We start from the raw sequence: 19586 nt of genomic DNA, 5'->3' as shown, positions 1-19586 counted from the left end.
CAGGCCTTCACAATCACCAGGCTTTTATGCACATAGCTGGCCACCCTATCAGTTCAGCCATATCTTTTACTGGATAATTGGATTTGGAACCTTGCATACTTTTTGGACTGGCTTGCTTTGAACCATGATCCTCTAGGTCGGACTCCCCTGAGCAGCTAGGATTACAGTAGTGAGCCACCTGCACCCAAGAGAGTAGATTTCTTTAGTGAATGAAGTCTTTTGGCGTTTCTGACAAAACGAACACCACAAAGAACTTGCAAATGACACGACATAATAGGTATGTTTATGAAGTATATGATACTCTGATGTGGCTAAAAAAGTGGTTGAAAATGTAATTAGAGTTGTGACATTTCCATGAGTGGCCGTGATAGCAAGCCAAGGTTTTATCCTGCAGGGTCCATTCCATATTATGGATCAGTGAAGGAAAAATATAGCACAAGAATCCTCAAATTAACACTTTTAGGTAGCTATTAGTCTCAATTTTATGAGCAAATAGGTAAGCCAAAACTTCCTGACATTAATGGATTTTCTAAATTCATTTTAAGATTTGAAGATAGCTTTAAAAGCTAAGTGTATCTAACTAAATATGTGAATATTTGACTAGGCTTTCTTTGTAGTAAGGACATTTTGATTGGGTTAGTTGAATAAACTGGGAAAAATTTTAGTGCCAAGTAAGAAAAGAACACATTTTTCTTTCAAATACAAAATAAAGGAATGATTTCAAGTTAAAGCTCATTTGTAATTGATTTAAACTTATTTAATTGGAGTAAATTCATTACAAAATCTGATCATTTTAAAAAGTTTTTGTTCTCTTTTGGAGAATGTATCAAAATGCTTATGACAGCAACTGCAAAATTCATTGTCTCCCATTTTTCACATCTCCTTACAGCCTTTAATCAGTCAAGATTCAAAAATAACACTTTTTCAATAGCACATATAGCTGTCTATACCTAGAGCATTCAGAAATAGCACAAGAAATCTGGAAAAGGTACATTTCTTTAATGTCAGCTTCTTTATTTCAATGTTTGCACTTCTGATGAAGTAACATTCTGACTTGACTGACTATGAAAGCACAAATTTTTGAAAGCTTTTGAATAAGGAAATGTAGAATTAGAACACCTGTGGAAAGATGGTTATATACATTGAGGAGAACTAGCATAAATGCCAGGATAAACAATCCAATGGAAGATTAAAACAAATGAGCATGGCGGGGGGAGGGTTGGGAGAAATGTACTCATTACCTTGCTTATGTAATTGTAACCACTTCTGTATGGTATTTTCACAATAAAAACTTATTAATAATAAAAAATAAATAAAACAAAAAATGAGCATAATGTCTACAATGGCTTGATATATGTTCATTCGCTAATGCATTTGAATGGCAATTTGTTGTATAGTAGCCTATCACAAGCATCCTCTTTTGTACATATGTCCACAGCTGTGGTAGCTGGTCTTCCAGTGACATAAAATCATTCTGAATGCTTTCTAATATAAGCCTTGTGTTATCACTATCTCCTCTGAAAATGGATGACCTGTGAAACAGAAGAATATATTGTAGAAATGAGTTTGTAACAAACTCGGCAGTTTCAACACTGTTTCTTCTAGGTCAGTTGCTTTGCAGGGAGCCAAATGTATCTTAAGGACATTCACAAAATATCCCACAGAAAGGTTTATATGATGAGGAATTAAAACCTCTGAACATGAGCCAGCACCACCTTGCTGGACATGTGAATGAGCCTTCTTGGAAATGGATCTCTTGCCTGATTCAAACCTTCAAATGACTGCAACTCTATGAGATATCTTGAGTGCACACTTCTGGGAATAAAAGATCCCAAGCCAGAAATGCACAGATAAGCCATGTCAAGATGTCTGGCACACCAACTACAAGCTAATAAATGATTCCTATTTATAAGGCAGCTGAATTGGGGGTAATTTGTTATGCAACAATAAGTAACTAATACATTTCCCCTAACTGCTTAGATTAGAATCTTGAGCAGAGGTATTCACTTTCTCTTGAAATGCTTTAGCCATATTGCATTAAGGTTTATGCAGACAATGTCGTTTACATTTTATATAGAAAATGTCCCAGGTCAGCCAACAGTCTTTCTAACTACTTCAATCTGTTTCTGAGTAACAATAATAATGTCATTTACTAAGGTGTTATTATTGCTTAAAATTTCATTATGTTTTATGTGATGATGGATTTAAAGCAAAAATATTATTCTTATGTTTAGAAAATGTGGTCCCCATTTTCATGTTATTCTAACCATTATAACATGGATATTTCCACTCATGTCTTATGAACAGACACTCAATGCCTTCTTCAATCTTATGAGTCCTTCTTGACTTATAAATTATTTCACTTTTCTTTTTCTTGGGTTCAGCCCAGACCATGGTCTGCATTATATATTAGAAAAATGGAGATGATTTTCTTTGTACTATATCCAGTAGAACATATTTAATGCTTCTGAATTTGCTTATTACTTTAGAATGATTCAAAAACAAAAATAATTATATATACATGCATACACAGATATTAAATCTTTTTATCATCACTACACATACACACATACCCTAAACTGTTTATAACCACAACCTATATTTTGTTTCAGGAATAATCATTGCTTGAGTGCAAAATTATAAAAGTTAATTTTAGAAAATTCTAAGAAATGAAGTGAAATTATACAATAATATGGGTAGCAGCATTCTGATAATTTTTGAAGGAATTCTTTTTTAAAATCTATGATTAAGACATTTAATTTGAGTGAAAGGAAATACTGAGTGTGATCTGAAATTAAAGCCTTTCTCTGTAGTGGATGATGATGGGTAGAAATCTCTCATCACAACTACTGGTACTGAAATATTTAAAATGTGTAGTATGAGGAAAATGTTGAGAAACTGGAGATGAAACATTTTTGTTGGCATAGTTTCAGTGGCTTTGTGTCAATTTGCAGGCTGATTGGAAGCAAATCCATGATGTGTCACTGCGTATTTCTTTGTTTACTAATAATGAAACATCAACCAAACAGAAAGAGAGATAAATGGCAGGACAGCTAACTAATGATGTGAGGGTTAGAGTGTCAAACTGTGCTAGACATTTCTATTTGCTGGTGTTAAATTATACTGCCTGCTTCAGGTGCTCTCCCCATGAAGGTCCATGCATTGTGTTGTTATTAGGTAATTTATGAAATCTAAATAGGGTCTGCAGGCTTATCTTTCTGTGAGATGAGCTGCACATAGCCCTATCAATAACAATCCAATAATAAATCACTAGTAATACCAAGGCAAATAACCTCTCTTCCTATTTGCTCTCTTAAAGACTCTTGTCTTCTTTCTTTTCCTTCAACCCTGACTTGTGTATTGTTGATTAACACATCTTTAAAATACCAGTGATATCTATAGTCTGTCTGTCTGTCTGCCTGTCTGTCTGTCTGTCTGTCTGTCTGTCTATCTATCTATCTATCTAGCTAGCTAGCTAGCTAGCTATCTATCTATCTATCTATCTAGCTATCTATCTATTATCTATAATAACATATTCCTCCCAGAATATTCTCAATTCTTTACCAAAGACCTAACTGGAGAGAAGAAAAGTTTTGTGTGTCTTTATTTTTCTCTTATGCCAGAAGTGAAAAGTACTGTCATCATTACTATAATAGCAATGAGGGAGAATATACATTACTAGTCAATACATTTTTGTTTAGTCTGCATAATATCCAAAGTCCTGTATAGTGAGGATAGTGATACATATGTATAGTCTTTCCCTGTTTACAAGTTTCAAGGTGGTATAAGATGCAACCTAGAAATCTAATTAGTGTTATCAATAGAAAAATTTAAGATATGATGTGAATATATGTCAGGGGGAGCAAAGATTAGGTTCAGAGATTCCATTTTATTAAGTCAAAATCCTTTTTTGTTTATATGAGAATGATAAAGGTATGGTGATATGATGGATAGGAGTAGGCCAATGGATGTGGCTTATATCAGATTTTTTAATGACAAAGAAAGGCACCTCTGTTTGGAAATGTCAATCCAAATCAAGAGTCACAGTATGGGCTGGGAAGTTGGCTCAGTGGTAGAATTCTTGCCTCACATGCATGAGACCCTGGGTTCAATTCCTGAGCACCATATAAACAGAAAAAAGCCAGAAGTGGCGCTGTGGCTCAAGTGGTAGAGCACTAGCCTTGAGCTGAAGAGCTGAGGGACAGCGCCAAGGCCCAGAGTTCAAGCCCCATGACTGGCAAAAAAAATAATGTCACAGTAGTATATCCCTTCAGTAACAATTCTCAGAATGGGCTGCACTTTGAAATTATCAGAGGATCTTTAAAAAATATCTTGATGCGTAGGCCACCCCCAAAACCAATTAAAACAGAATCTCGGGTGAGACCCAAACATTACTTCTTTAAGACTCCCTAGGTGACTCCAGTTTGCTGCCAGTTTAAGAATGTCCAAATTCTAAGACTTCTTAGGTTTTTTTTTTTTCTAAAGTTCCCTACAAGGACCGACAGCTGCCAATTTTATCACTTTCCACAAGAGGAAAAATATCACCAAGTACAAGAAACTTCTCTCTGCTATCTTAAGGCGCTCTTGATTTGGTGTGTTGCAACATCAAATGAACAAATCTTAAGTGGAGAGTTCAGTGAGTTTTGACAGAATACAGAGCCATATAATCTACACGTTAGTTACAGTATAGAGTGTTATCACTTTAGAACGTTCCCTAGTGTTTCTATTCATTCCTTTTGTCTCTGCACTAGAAGCAAATCTTATTCTCCTTTCTTTTTCACTGATTCATTTGGGTTATTCTTGGACTCATCAAAATGGAATCATAAAATATGTTTGGTGTTGTTCTGATATTTTTTCCTTGGTGTAATGTTTATGAAACCTTTATTTTCTCATGTCATTAGATTCTCCTCTTTATTCCTGAGTGATATTCTATTGTATGGACATAGTACAATTTGTTCTCAACATTTTATTTGTGTCAAGGTTTTTAAGTGTAGGTAAATTTCAACAAATATTCTAGTAAGTCTTTTTAATACCATTAGTGCGATAAATAGAAAAGGATGAAGTTGCTAGAAGTGGTGGTATTGGAGTTTGAACTCAGAATCTCATGTATGCCAGACAAGCACTACCACCTTCACCCCAGATATTTATCTTTGAACTTCATTTAACTTCTGGAGAGAAAAGAGGGTTACGATTTGAGCTAGCCTAGGCAAAAAAAAAAAAAAAAAAGAGTCACAGTATGGGCTGGGAAGTTGGCTCAGTGGTAGAATGCTTGCCTCACATGAATGAGGCCCTGGGTTCGATTCCTCAGCACCATATAAACAGAAGAAAGCTAGAAGTAAAATTCTATCTCAAACAATAAGATCGGAGCTGGGCTCCAATAGCTCATTTCTGTAATCCTAGCTACTCAAAAGTCTGAGATGTGAAGGTCATGATTCAAAGCCGGCCCAGGCAGGAGAGTCCATGAAACTCTTATCTCCAATAAAACTATTAAAAAAGCCAAAAGTGGACTGTGGCTCAAGTAGTAATGCTAGTCTTCAGCAAAGGAAGTTTAAGAACAGCACATAAGCCATGAATTCAAGCCTCAGGACCAGAAAAGGAAAGATAAATAAAATAAAACAAGATAGTTATTGTGGCCTGGACATGCAATCCAAGCCATGTGAGAAGCATAGGTAAAAAGGCTGTAGTTTAAAGACTAGCCCAGGCAAAATAAATGAGACTATTTCTGGAAATAAACTAAAGCAAAAAGTACTAAAAACATGGTAAAGTAGTAAATTGCTTCAATTCAAAGTTCTGTTTTTCAAACCCCAGTATAACCAAAAACAACTGAAAAAAAAAACCCACTCATTTCCCTGTGTGGTTGTATCATTTTTATACTGAATGAGAGAAACTGAGAGAATGAGAAACTGAATGAGAGAAACTAGCTACTCATTGTTACAGTATTTGGTGTCATAAATTTCCTTTCAATTATCCTCAGTTTGGCTATTCCCTCATGAATGTAGTAGTTTATTTGCAGCTCCCAGGTGGCTAACAACACTGACAATACTGAACTCGTTCATGTGTGTTTATTGGCTACTTGTATATCCCTTGTTTCTCAAGTGTCTGTGTAAAAGTTGTACCCATTTTTTGTTTTGGTTGCTTGCCTCTTTATTACTGTTTTTGAGTCCTTTAAATGAAGTCAGAATTAGTCATTTTTCAGATCATGTATCAGGAGTAATTTCTTTAATAAAATATTAGCAGGCTGGGTGTTGGAGGCTCACACAATTAATCCTAGCTACACACGAGGCTGAGCCCTGAGGATCGCAGTTCAAAGCCAGCTAGGGCAAACTACCAAAATAAGTAAATAACTATCAAAGTAAATAAATAAATAAAAAGACAGGAACAGAACTGTGGTTCACGTGGTAGAGCATTAGCATTGAGCAAAAGAAGCTCAGGGGCAGCACCCAGACTCTCAGTTCAAGCCCCAGTACTGGCATAAACAAAAAAAAATATTAGCATGTTAGTTGTACAAAGGGAGGTTTATTGTGATATTTACACACAATTGAAGATATCTTCCCATCAGTCTTACTTGTCATCACTAACCTTTATACTGATCCCAACTTCTTAAAAACAGTTCATCTGGTTGCCTTGTTCTATATTATATATTCAAATAAACAAGTTTGACTATATTCCTTTTCATTCACCCTCTTGTTAGAATAAGTATCCCCACCCTCAGATACTCATGTTACTTAAGCCAGAAAATACTCAAACATAATAAACTATGATTATCCAAAATAGAATCCACTGTCCAACAATGTCTGGAAGCTTGTTGGAAATGAGAGAGGAAGAAAAAGTACCATCTATAATCCTTAAATCAGAATATGTGTTATTAACAAGACCCCTTGGTGATGTGTAGGCACTAAAGTTTGATACTCATCTTATATTTCATTTTTTATTTAACTCATTTCATTGAACTATGATTTCAAATAAAATGCTGTTAATAAATGAGAAAATTTACTTTTAATTCTAGGTATCATCAAAAAATAGTAAAATATACATTTTCTCACAAAATCCTAACGTTTCACTTTTCTTATTTGGAGAAAACATTCAAACTTTCTCCTTACACTCAAGCCTTCTTCATCAAGTCTGTTTTTTTGGCAAAATTTGGAGAGTTTGTGCAATTTATTTACTTACTTTTTTTTTTTAGTTTGCTCTATTTCAAAAGGAAAAAGAGACCTCAGGGAGTAATGAGCTGTTACTTTGTAGAAAAACAAGGCTTCACCATTAGAGCAGGAGAAGGCAGAGACCCAAAGGTCACAGAAAATTTGTGCTTAATTCTCCGTCCAAATTTCAGCCACAAAATTCATCATTTGGTTCAAGAACATATTTTCTTACACTCGGTAGCAAAGGCAATCCCCAGGTTAAGAACTAGTTAGCTCTTTTGTGAGTTGGCACTTTGAAACTTTGAATGTATTTCAGATAGGGTGCTATTTGATAGGTAAGTTTCCAGGTTTCCAGACAGTCTGAAAAACTGTTTACTTTGTAATGTAGTGAGAATATAAAGGTTGGACAGAATTGGTGAGACAAAGGACAGGGAGGAACCAATGCTACAGTGATATACACAAGACAGTATGTTGGATCTGTAAAACTTGGGAGAGGGGATTAGGAGGAAGGATAGTAGGAGAAAATGGAGGGAAGGGGTAACAAGGTTAACAAGAAATGTACCCATTACCTTACTTATGTAACTGAAACCCCTCTGTACATCACCTTGACAATTAACAAAAAGAAAAAAGAATTGGACAAAAGCATGTATAGTAGAAGGACAAGAACACAAGTTCCTATTTTGACTCATGTTATCAAACCCTACTGTAAGTAACTTTGAGTGAGTTAAACAAGGTTTTACCCACTTGTCATCAATAAAATAATTATAATGGCAATTAATTCATAAAAATCTAAGAAATAGCATGTGTATTAAGTCATGTGCTCTTGAGTAAAGTTGCTTTGTATAACTGACTGAATAATAAAATTGAAAAGAATTGATCGGTATGGGTTAGGTATTTGATCTGTGGAGAAAGGTAAGGAGAAACTGAGAAAAACAATGTCTTGGAAAGTGAGTGTGTCTATCTAAGGTGAATATAAATTGGGGAGAATGTTTTCTAGCAGAAATTGTGACCTAAATTTGGAAAATGTATAGATGGCCCAAAATAGAAAGGTAGATAATCTGTGGCATTTTATAGACTGAGGCAACAAGCAAAGAACTATAGAAAGAATTGTCTTCATTTTCCTTTCCAAACTTTCTCCTCCCTCTATTTTTGTGTTGCTGACCTCCATTCTCCAGCACAAAGGTAGATCAGTATCAAGGAAGCAAGTTAGGTAGAAGAAACCATTGAGGTTAGCATTTCAGAAGTGGGAAGGCTAGAATCTCTGGTCCTCCAAAATAAACAGTATTTTTTGTGCTGGAGTATATACATGAAAGAACCTGAACATTGGTTAAGATAAGGTATGCACTACATTTTAAAATATTTTAATATCAGCTAATACTTGGTGGTGAAGAGCTGGTCTAACATTCCATTTCACTTTGGTGCAGATTGGATCAAGAATTCCATTTGATGCTATCTTGACTTTTAAAAAATTATTACTTATAGGGATAGAGGTTGACCCACTGCAACAATGAGACATAGAAGACACTATGTTGAAAAACAAACTTTACAATTTAGGCAGGAGGGGGGTGGAGAGAAGGGAGGAAGCGTAGTTGTGGAGGTGGGAGGAAAGGGATGGTGGGGGAAAAACAAAGGAGGAGGCTACAATCCTTGATAAGAAATGTACTCATTATCTTGCCCATGTAACTGTAACCCCTCTGTACAGTATTTTCACAATAAAAACTTATAAAATTATTACTTATTATTCTTTAAGTCATTGTACAAAGGAGATGCCATTTAGGAAAGCAGTTTATTAATACAACACATCTTTTTTAAATTTTTTTGTCTTTTGTTGGTCTTGGGGCTTGAACTCTGGCCCTGGGCGCTGTCCCTTAGCTCTTCAGTTCAAGGCTAGTGCTACCACTTGAGCCACAGCGCCACTTCCGGTTTTCTGGTGCTTAATTGGGGATAAGAGTCTCATGGACTTTCCTGCCATGCTTTAAACTGCGATCTTCAGATCTCAGCCTCCTGAGTAGCTAGGATTACAGGAGTGAGCCACCAGCGCCCAGGTATGAAGTTCACTTTTAAGTCTGCTAAACATTGCTTCTTCAGAGTTAAAAAAAGAAAAAAAAAGAATAACTCAGAATAATTTTCATATATTTATAGCCATTTTTAGTAGAACTCAGGGTTTAACAAAAAGGAGAGAAAATTGGCAAGTGGGATCGCATTAAGCTAAACATCTACGCATTAAAGGATACAATTATTAAGCTAAGGAAGAATTCAGAATTGGAGACGGTCTTTGCAAGCTGACACAGGCCTAAAACCCGAAATATTCAAGAAGCTAAAAAAAACTAAATCCACAAAAAAATCATAATCCAATTATTAAATGGTCATAGGAGCTAAACAGATACTTTTGAGAAGGAAATACAATTATTTCTATTTCTAAAAATAATAATTTTGTGGACAAAATCTTGTACATTTTAGTTCAATATGTTGCTAAAATATGTTTTCATAAGTGAAATTGAGAACATACATCTCACATTGATTTATATTCAGATAATGTAAGTTTGACTTACTAAGAATATTAATTAGTAGTATAAATACAAAATATATTTGAAGCAATGAGATTGGCTATTTTTCTTCAATATGTAAATGACTAGATTCTATATAGGTCTGTAGATGCAATGAATTTTTTAATTGTAAATCCAATTTAAAGTGAGATCTAACCTTTTAGCAAATGTTCTGGTGTTGACTATTGGTACAATGTTACATAAAAGCTTTCTAGATGTTATTTTGTATAATTGAAATGCAGCATTTTAGAAAATATAGTGAATGTATCCAGTTTACGACTTTCTCAAGCAAAATTGGGCTCATTGCATCTGCTCATTAATTATACTCATTTTCAAATTAAGATTTATACGCGTAGTTCAATTAAACACTGGAGGCTGCTGTTTTCTCCTAACACCCCAGCTGTTGCTAGGATAGTGATTTCATCCCTTTTGCCATGAGTACATAGTAAGTACCCTCAAGACCATGTTTGTCTCAACTTGTGATGATCTCAGTGTTGTGAATGCCCCTCATCTTATTTAATTTTTTTTAAATTTTAAGCTTATGCTTCAGGCTTTCTGCTTTGTACCACAAAGCTACATTCCTGTTTTCAAATTTGGTATGTACTTTAAACATAATATATAATAATATAATATAACAATATACAATGTAATGTAATAATATATAATATAATAGTATGCATTAATGTTTTATATATAATATAGTATAATATATACATGTATATAAGTGTGTTTAATACACACATATTGTAATTGATAGGTACATTTCAGGTATGTGAGTATTCTTATATTTAAAGTACATACCAAATTTGAATATACACACATATATATGTATATATATGTGTATGTTTAATACAATATATATGATACATATATATGTATATACATATACATATATGTATGATCTTAGAGTATCTTTAAGCTCATGAAAGAATCCCAGAATTCTTGTTATCTAGTATTAGGAACTTGTGAAGAAAAATAAAAAGAAGTGCATTATTATGATTGTAAGAAAAAACATGGAGAACAAGAATTTGTTAAGGACCATCTATTCTCTTCTCTCTCTGTCTGTCTTTCTGTCTGTCTGTCTGTCTGTCTCTCTCACACACAAATGCTTAGTTGAATAATTAGGGTAATTTAGTCTATCTTATAAAACTATGATGTTGTTTCACTAGAAGTTTGGATTCTATACAGTATTTACTATATAATGGACATGTTTAATAAATGATAATTTGGATTTTCTGAGTTCTTTTTTCTATTGTCTTTAGATCCTTCAGTCTATAGTTTTGTTATTTTATTTCCTTATGATTTATGCTTTTTATTCACAGATTTTTTTCCCTTGAGAGCATTTTCTAGGTTTCTCCCATAGCTTTTGTAATGAAGAATTTGGCCTCATGAGAATTATTTTTCAGGCTAGTAGCAAAAGTAGTAAGTAAAAATCATAAAATAGGTTCATGCCTTTGAGTGACCTGGAGAAACACACTATTTGGTAAGGCAATTTTTATTTGCTTAAAATAGACAAAAAAGAAAAGTTGAATTCTTCACTCATACTTTTTCTTCTTCAAGTCCTTAGTTTGTGATGCCTTAAAGTTGAAGTCAATTACTTTCCAGCTTTGAGATTCTGCTAACATGTGGTTAAGGTACAGACATTTTTTGTATATATATTTTTATTATAAAAATATTGTACAGAGGAGTTACAGTTACATAAGTAAGGTAATGAGTACATTTCCTATCTAGCATTGTTACTTCCTCCTTAGTTTTTCCCCTACCATCCCTTCCCTTCCTACTTCTCCAACTCCTCCTTCCTCCCCCAAAGTGTAAAATTTGTTTTCAACATATTTTTTACAATTTTTTAAAATTTTATTGTTACGATGTTGCTCAGGGGGGTTACAGTTACATGAGTAAGGCAATGAGTACCTTAGTTGTCCATCATTGTTACCCCTTCCCTTCCTTCTTGTTGTCCCATTATCCCTTCCCTCCCCCACCTCCCACACTCCTGTCCTCCTCTTCCCCCCTCACTGCCAAAGTTGTAAAGTTGGTTTCCAATATACTGTCCGGTGAGTATCTTGTTGCAATGGGTCATCCTGTGTCCTTCTTTCAGCATTTTGTTATTCCCCTTCCCCTCTCCAGATTAGTCATATGTATATACAAGATACAGGGTATCAAAATGGAGTGCAGTGACAACAGGGGATATACCATAGGGGAAAGAACATACAAAGGAAACAACAACAAAAGATAAAAATCACATGGTACATTTAAAACAATAACAATAAAGACAGACCTCTATCTTGGGGTTCATTTTACTTAGCGTCATCTTTTGTTGTTGTTGCTTTTTGTTGGTTGTGGGGCCTGAACTCTGGACCTGGGCGCTGTCCCTCAGCTCTTCAGCTCAAGGCTAGTGCTCTACCACTTAAGCCACAGTGCAACTTCTGACTTTTTCTGCTTATGTGGTGCTGAGGAATTGAACCCAGGGCCTCATGCATGCAAGGCAAACGCTCTACCACTGAGCCACCTTCCCAGCCCTAGCATCATCTTACATGGTCATTTGTACATGGTTTTTGAGCTTTTCAGCTCATCTGATAAGATTATCCTGCATGTATACTAATTATTGCAAATAAGGGAAACCATGGTACCTAACTTTCTTTGGGATTGAGTAACTTCACTTAATATGATTTTTTCCAAGTCTTTCCACTTCCTAACAAACAGGGCTGTGTCATTCTTTCTGATGGAAGCATAGAATTCCATTGTATATATGTATCACATTTTTTCTTGATCCACTCATCTACTGAGGGGCATCTGGATTGATTCCAGATGCTGTGATAAACATAGTTGTGCTGGTAGTTTTAGTATGGCCTTGTTTATTTTCATTTGAGTAAATGCCCAGAAGTGGGGTGGCTGGGTCATAGGGGAGCTCTATGTGGAGTCTTTTGAGGAACCTCCATACTGTTTTCCAGAGTGGCTGAACAAGTTTACACTCCCACCAACAATGCAGTAGGGTTCCTTTTTGGCCACAAGATTCATCTTGTTGGCTCCTTCTCTTTGTCTTTTGTTGAGCCATTTTCTTCACTTTGGTCTTTGAAATTTGCACTGATCCAGAATCTGTCCTTTTTTTTTCTTTATTTTCTTTATTTCCTTTATTAATCTAACTACTTTCATGGTTTTAAACATCACCTGTGTGCTGACAAATACAAGTAAATAATCTCTACTACAGTCTCTGTCACAGAAAACTGATTTCATAATTGCCCCATTTTGATCTCTGATGCTTTTTCTTTCTTTCTTTTTTTGGGGGGGAGGGTCCGGTCGTGGGGCCTAAACTCTGGGCCTGGGCACTGTCCCTCAGCTCTTTAGCTCAAGGCTAGTGCTCTACCACTTGAGCCACAGCACCACTTACGACTTTTTTCTTATGTGGTGCTAAGGAATCGAACCCAGGGCCTCGAGCATGCAAGGCAAGTGCTCTACCACTGAACCACCTTCCCAGCCCCATCTCTGATGCTTTTCAACAGACATTTCCAACTCAGACCTGAGCTTGTGATCTTCACCCCAGAAAAGTGTACTTTACTCAGTCTTTCTTTAATGGTAACTCCTCCTCTTTGTAAGACGTCACATTCTATTTATAAGCAAATCTCTCTAGTGCTATCATTCTATATATGTAATCTAGTGACTTCTTATCCACGTTGATATTTCCTCTTAAGATTAGCTTATCTCCTACTTGAATTAATGCTATAATCTCTAAATGTGTCTCCTTTCTAACACAGTTGCTTGTAGAGTTTAAAATAACTTTCTCATTATTATTTAAAAATATCAATTGGAACTTGCTATGCTGAATAGAACCAGTGTGCTTTGGGGATGTTGTCATTTGAATTCTTTCAATTGATCAATGCAATTTTTGTATTAATTGACTTTTCTTAACTATGTTAAAATGCTTTTTCAGGTGAATGATAACTAATATCAGACTAGAGAAGTTTGTAACAATTGCTACCATTTCAGGCAATATATTAAATTTTATAAAGCATTCTCAGACTATAAAAATTTATTTGAAAATCATATAATACATCTTAAATAAAAACACTGTTGATTCTGAATTCTCCCAATTCGACTTTCTTCTACATGGAACCTTTAAATGTATCATTATTTTTGGAAGTACACTACAGATATATACATATGATGGTATTGGGATTTACCTTATACTTACTAAGCAGGCAATTACTGCAAGAACCATGACACATGCCTCTTCCCCCCCCCCCGTGCCCCCACCTCCCCTGCCCCACTCAATGTTTCACTGAACTGAGTTTTCTAGATCTCAACTTTACCAAAGACTTCATTATATCTTGCATATTGGTCAATAGTAATGTTAACTTCTTCATTTTCAGGCATTGTCACCTTTCTGTCTTGCATACATACTGGTTAATAATGCAGTTAATTTCCTCAATCTTAGGCACGGTCAACTTCACTTTGTATTAAATTCTTACCAGTAATATGTGCTTTGGATTTAACACAAAAGGCTCATTTGTATTAAAGATCCTTGGCAGTACAATTGTAGAGGAGCTTTGTGGGTAACAGGAGCAATGTACCAGGCTAAATCTACAGGACTAAAAGTGTCTTTGCAATTAATTTTTCAAAATAAATGTGGAAAATTGTGATTTTTTTTAGTGGTTACTCAAAGGACTTTATTTTCATTAAAGAACACATTGAACTTTAATTAAACACATTTATTTCTCAGCTAGCATAATTTCTTTAATGCCACTTCAAAAACACACTCAATTTAGAGGGCTTTTTTTTCCTTCAAATTAGATGACTGACTTATACATGTTCCAATTTTATATTAAACACATCTTGATAAAATGATTATTATAATAATAACAGTGAAGAAAATAATGAGTAAGGGCCTTGCTTCTTTAAAAAGCAATGGTGTTAATATTTGTGATCATATTGTTGTAAAACAGTGAGAAGGAACCAGTTTGGTGTGGAATAATGTAAAATATTAAAGAAACAAAGTGGTTTTGGCTTATTTATACAGTATCACAATATAATATTCAACTTATTTGTAGAGATCAAGTCTGTAAAAGATGACAAAATTATAAAATCCTGTGTGTACTTGAGGGACAGGGTTTAAAAAAAATACTATTGTGGGGCTGGGAAGTTGGGTCAGTGGTAGAGCGCTTGCCTCGCATGCCTGATGCCTTGGGTTCGATTCCTCAGCACCACATAAGCAAAAAGAAAAAAGCCAGAAGTGGCACTGTGGCTCAAGTGGTAGAGTGCTAGCCTTGAGCTGAAGAGCTGAGGGACAGCGCCCACGCCCAGAGTTCAGGCCCCACGACCAGACACCTCCCCCCCAAAATACTATTGTCTTTAAGTAGTTGTACAAGGAAGATGCCATTTAACAAAAGTTTATAAATACAATATATCTTGATCAATGTCACCCTTTTCAACATTCTCACGCTTCCCTCCTTCGCCCACACCTTCCTCCACTCTTCTTAATTGTGTAGGATATACATTGGATTCTTAACGGTATTTCCCCCCTTTCTCCTTCACGCATCTATCTTTCTCCTTGACCTCACCCCATACCTTTTGAGTACCTGCTTCCTGGTGTTTTATTTTGCTGAACTCTGATTTTGCCTTTCTAAGGAATTGCACTATTTGAATTCTCCCAAGCTTCTACAGTATTAGCTAATGCATTGTATACACTTGCATACCACCTAATATATTTTCTTGTAAGTGTACAAACTAGTTTCCACATACATGGCCTTTGCATCTGTGGGCCTGAATTATTTTACTTTATATAATTTGTCCAGGTCTTCCCCTTTCTTTTCAAATGTTACAGTATCACTATTCTACAGGGACCAATGGATCAAGAAAATAAAGAGTGAAGGTTTTTATGTAACAGTTTTTCATTATGAGGGCTTTCCTGTTTCAAGAGAAATCATGAAGCCTTGGCCATCCACCTATTAGATAAATGTGATTTTATAACAGTAAATTTTTGGAAGTGGAGTTCAACTTGACCACTTCACAAAGGTTGTCACAGGAGTTAGGTACGGATTTAGGAAAACTGATGGCCAAGAATGATGGTTTGCTTGTTGATAAGGAGTCCCATTCTGGCCTAATAATGTTAAGGGAATGACCTGTGACATGCAGTAGGGTTGTGTTTTCTTTTTTTGACCCATAGAAAATGGCAGTCCTGGTCTGAGCATCCAAGCCTAGACTTCTCCGGCTTGACCTCTGGGAAGAGTCTTAGAGAGTTAAGGACAAACAAACAATTTCCAAGACTGACCACCTCCAACTCTGACTGCAATAAAAGCTTCATGTCTTCAGACCTTTAGTTCAGTGCTTCTTCATCCTCCCGACCTTCTCATCTTTAGGGGGAACCTTTTCTGTGCTTCCGTTTTGCTTGTCAATTATCTTATTCCTGCTTTTGGTTTCTCTATCCATCACTGAATCCTTTCTCTGACAAGACCAAAAACATTCTGGATCCTGGACCTGATGAATAAATTTCATGACAAAACAACCAATTTACTTAACAGTCTAAATATGAAGGTGAAAATATGAAGCAGTATTATTTCTCCAACCTATGTTTAAGACCTTTCACCTATTTTTGCTCATTTCTCCATGACATTGTGTGTGTGTGTGTGTGTGTGTGTGTGTGTGTGTGTGTGTGTGTGTGTGTGTGTGTGTGCACATCTATCAACACTTCAGTTCCAGGTCTTGAACTCAGAGCTTCCTGATTTTAGCTTTATTCCACATGAATATCGCTCTATCACTTGAGCCACACCTCTAGACCAACTTTTTGCTAGGCAATTGGAGATACAAGTCTCACAACCTTTTGGCCCAGGCTGGCTTTGTGTTTTCTTCATCAAATGCATAACTTATAGTTTCTGTAACATATAACATAAATGACATGAATATTTAAACTAACACATTAGAAAATACATTCAAAACAAAACTGATTTTTTAAATTTATTGTCATCATGTTACTGAGTGGTTCAAAACCAGCTTGGGCAGGAAAGTCCATGCTTTGAGTGCTGGGTGCTAGTGGCTCATACCTGTAAACCCTGCTACTCAGGAGGCTGAGGTCTGAGGATCATGGTTCAAAGCCAGGCCTGGCAGGATAATCCATGAGACTCTTTATCTGCAATAAACCACCAGAAAACCGTAAGTGGCACTGTGGCTCAAGTGTAGAGTGCTAGCCTTGAGCACAAAGAGTGCTAGGAACACAGCCCAGGCCCAGAGTTCAAGCCCCAGGACAGGCAAAAGAAAAGGAAGAAAAACAACAAATAAAAGCAAACAATAACAATAAAACCCTCATGCTAAACGGTAGGACAAGGGGTGAACTAATGCAGAGATACTCACTAGAAACTATGATGGAAATGAATTATACAACCTTTGGGGTTGCAGGGTCAGAAGGCAAAAGAACTGAGAGAAAATGAGGTAGGGTGACACTGTTCAAAAAAGAAATGTAAACATTAACTGATTCATGTAACTGTAACTCCTCTGTACATCATTTTTACAATAAAAAAATTAAAAAAAATATATACCATTCAGGAAAAACAACAAAAATCTCTCATGCTAGTTTTGGAAATGTCTTCCCATCTACCCATTTGATGGGAATATATACATATATATGTATATTACACATATATCTTTATATATGTTTGTATTTGTAAGTATTCTCTGATGGTTGTATTAACTTAGTCATATCATGAGTTTTAGGAAGATTAGCTCAAACATCTATATTTTAAAAAAGGAGTTGTGCAATGAATATTGTTATTGCAAATAAAATTATGTTTTTTAAAACAGCTTTCATCCTAATGAGCTATGCTAGTAATAAATGTAGCAGGAAAAAAAAAGGAGATAAAAATATGCTATTTTAGAATCTCAAACTTATCTTCTTCTTTTTTTTTTGGTCCGGTTGTGGTGTCTGAACTCTGGGCCTGGTTGCTGTCCCTCAGCTCTTCAGCTCAAGGCTAACACTCGACCACTTGAGCCACAGCACCACCTCCGGCTTTTTTTTCTTTTTGCTTATGCGGTGCTGGGGAATCGAACCCAGGGCCTCATGCATGCAAGGCAAGCGCTCTACCACTGAGCCACCTTCCCAGCCCAAGCTTACCTTCTTTTACTTTTATTTTATTTTGCAGCTTCTAACTTTACTCTAAAATACTCAAAAAATAGTTCTTAATTTGAGTAATGTAAGTATTGAAGCTAGCTTTCCCAAGCATTAGTATGCATGCAAATCATCAGAGAATTTGTAAAGTGCAGATTATAATTCAGTGATGTTGAGAGCTTGCATCTCTAACAAACTCCCAGATTACACAGATGTGGAAAGTCCCAGAACTGTACTTGGAGAAGCAAAGATTTAGAGAATTTGGAACTATGCGAGAGTGCATATGAGATCATAATTAACAATGGTCTATTTAGACATGTGAGGAAGGTCATTTCTTTTGAGAAGAATAATGAATCTAGAAAGAGAAACAATTAGTGAAACAAGAAGCTCAAAGACTGCAGAGGACTTAGCAGCAGATTTTCCTTATTCTACAGGCAGCAGAAGTATATATAACTTCTATGTAACATATCTGATCCATCTTCTACTCAGAGCCAAATTTAGCTTATTAATCTTCAGATACTTCCATTGTGTCACAAACTCATCTCCTACAAAGTTTTGAGGTTACACTCCAGTAACTTAAATAACAAATTCAAATTTGTATGTTTAAACATAGCCACCTCAAAATTTACTCAAATTTCAATTAAAAACCCTGTAATATTACTACCAATCATTTAGAGAACCAAGGACAGCCTTCCCTGACCCCCACTCAAGTACTCAAGTACATTTTTTACAACTTCCTCTCTGACTCTTTATACCTGTGTCAATATACTTCCAAAACAACCACTTAATTCAGTCAATTAAGTGAAAAAAGTAATGAATAAGTCAGTTGCCAGGCTTTCTGTAATCAGAGCACCCAGTTGATCAACTAGATGTTTCACTAGCAACTGTTTGAGCCTTTAGACATAGTCTTTGCTTTCTGTGTCCAGTTTTCCCCCTTTATTGAGTCCCCACTAATTGCTTTTGTCTTATAATTTTTTGTCATTCTTCTAGCTTCCACTTTGGATTGTTTAAACAGTTTTATTTATGAAAAGCACTCTTCAATTGCTGTATATAATAGATATTCTAAATGGGTTGGATTAATAATACTCTCTTGTACCATAAAAATGTATGCTTTCCTGGTTTTACATGAATTTGGTCATTTTCAATGACTTACAAGGTTCCAAGTTGAGATTCTAGAAGTGAATTCCTGGATCAGGTGTATACTACCTTCCATAATATATAAAGTAGACAAACTCACATAAGAAATTGGCCCATAAGAACTACAGTACTTATATTTTTAAATTAAAAATATTGTGTTCATTAAAATCTTCATAAATGGACCCCCACACATACATATAACTTGATGAACAGCATAGTATATTAACCATCAAGTTCAGATTGTACTATCAATATAGAAATTATCATTATTATTTTAGGTATTAGGACAATAACTAATCCTAAAAAGTTGAAGTTGGAGCATAAGCTTAGCATTATGCTTCACATAAACTTGGATATATAATCTGAATTTATTTTCATGTCCTAGACAGATCTCAGACAGTGAACTTTCCTACCAAAGTTCTCAGTAGTCAGTGCATAGATATCGAGGGCTCATAATTTTTTTTTATTTTAGTGCATCATTTCAAGAGAAGTGCTTCAATTTCAAGAGAAAATTTTAGATTACTGAATCTTTAAATGGGATCTTTTAAATAGAATAGCATGTATTCTAAGTGAAGTGTTTTTTAAGGCTCCTACTGGTGTGAAGGTGGTGCTGTATGTTGATTTTTTGAAAGCCGAATTTGTGCCTTTTTTGTACAGTATGTCCTTATGAAACTG

The 19586-nt window shown here is 35.4% G+C and overlaps 1 long non-coding RNA gene across 1 annotated transcript; it reads right to left on the bottom strand.

The window, feature by feature from the left end:
• Positions 1 to 15702: 15702 nt before the first annotated feature.
• LOC138819303 (uncharacterized) lies at positions 15703 to 17961 on the bottom strand. Its single transcript, XR_011369391.1, has 3 exons — positions 17781 to 17961; positions 16717 to 16802; positions 15703 to 16153 (listed from the first exon to the last, which is right to left on the bottom strand). It is a non-coding gene; the product is annotated as an uncharacterized lncRNA (long non-coding RNA).
• Positions 17962 to 19586: the final 1625 nt, after the last annotated feature.

The sequence above is a fragment of the Dipodomys merriami genome, unplaced genomic scaffold, assembly GCF_024711535.1.
Source record: "Dipodomys merriami isolate MVZ:Mamm:240054 unplaced genomic scaffold, mDipMer1.0.p SCAF_8, whole genome shotgun sequence".
NCBI lineage: Eukaryota > Metazoa > Chordata > Mammalia > Rodentia > Heteromyidae > Dipodomys > Dipodomys merriami.
This window is presented reverse-complemented; position numbering and strand designations above follow the sequence as displayed.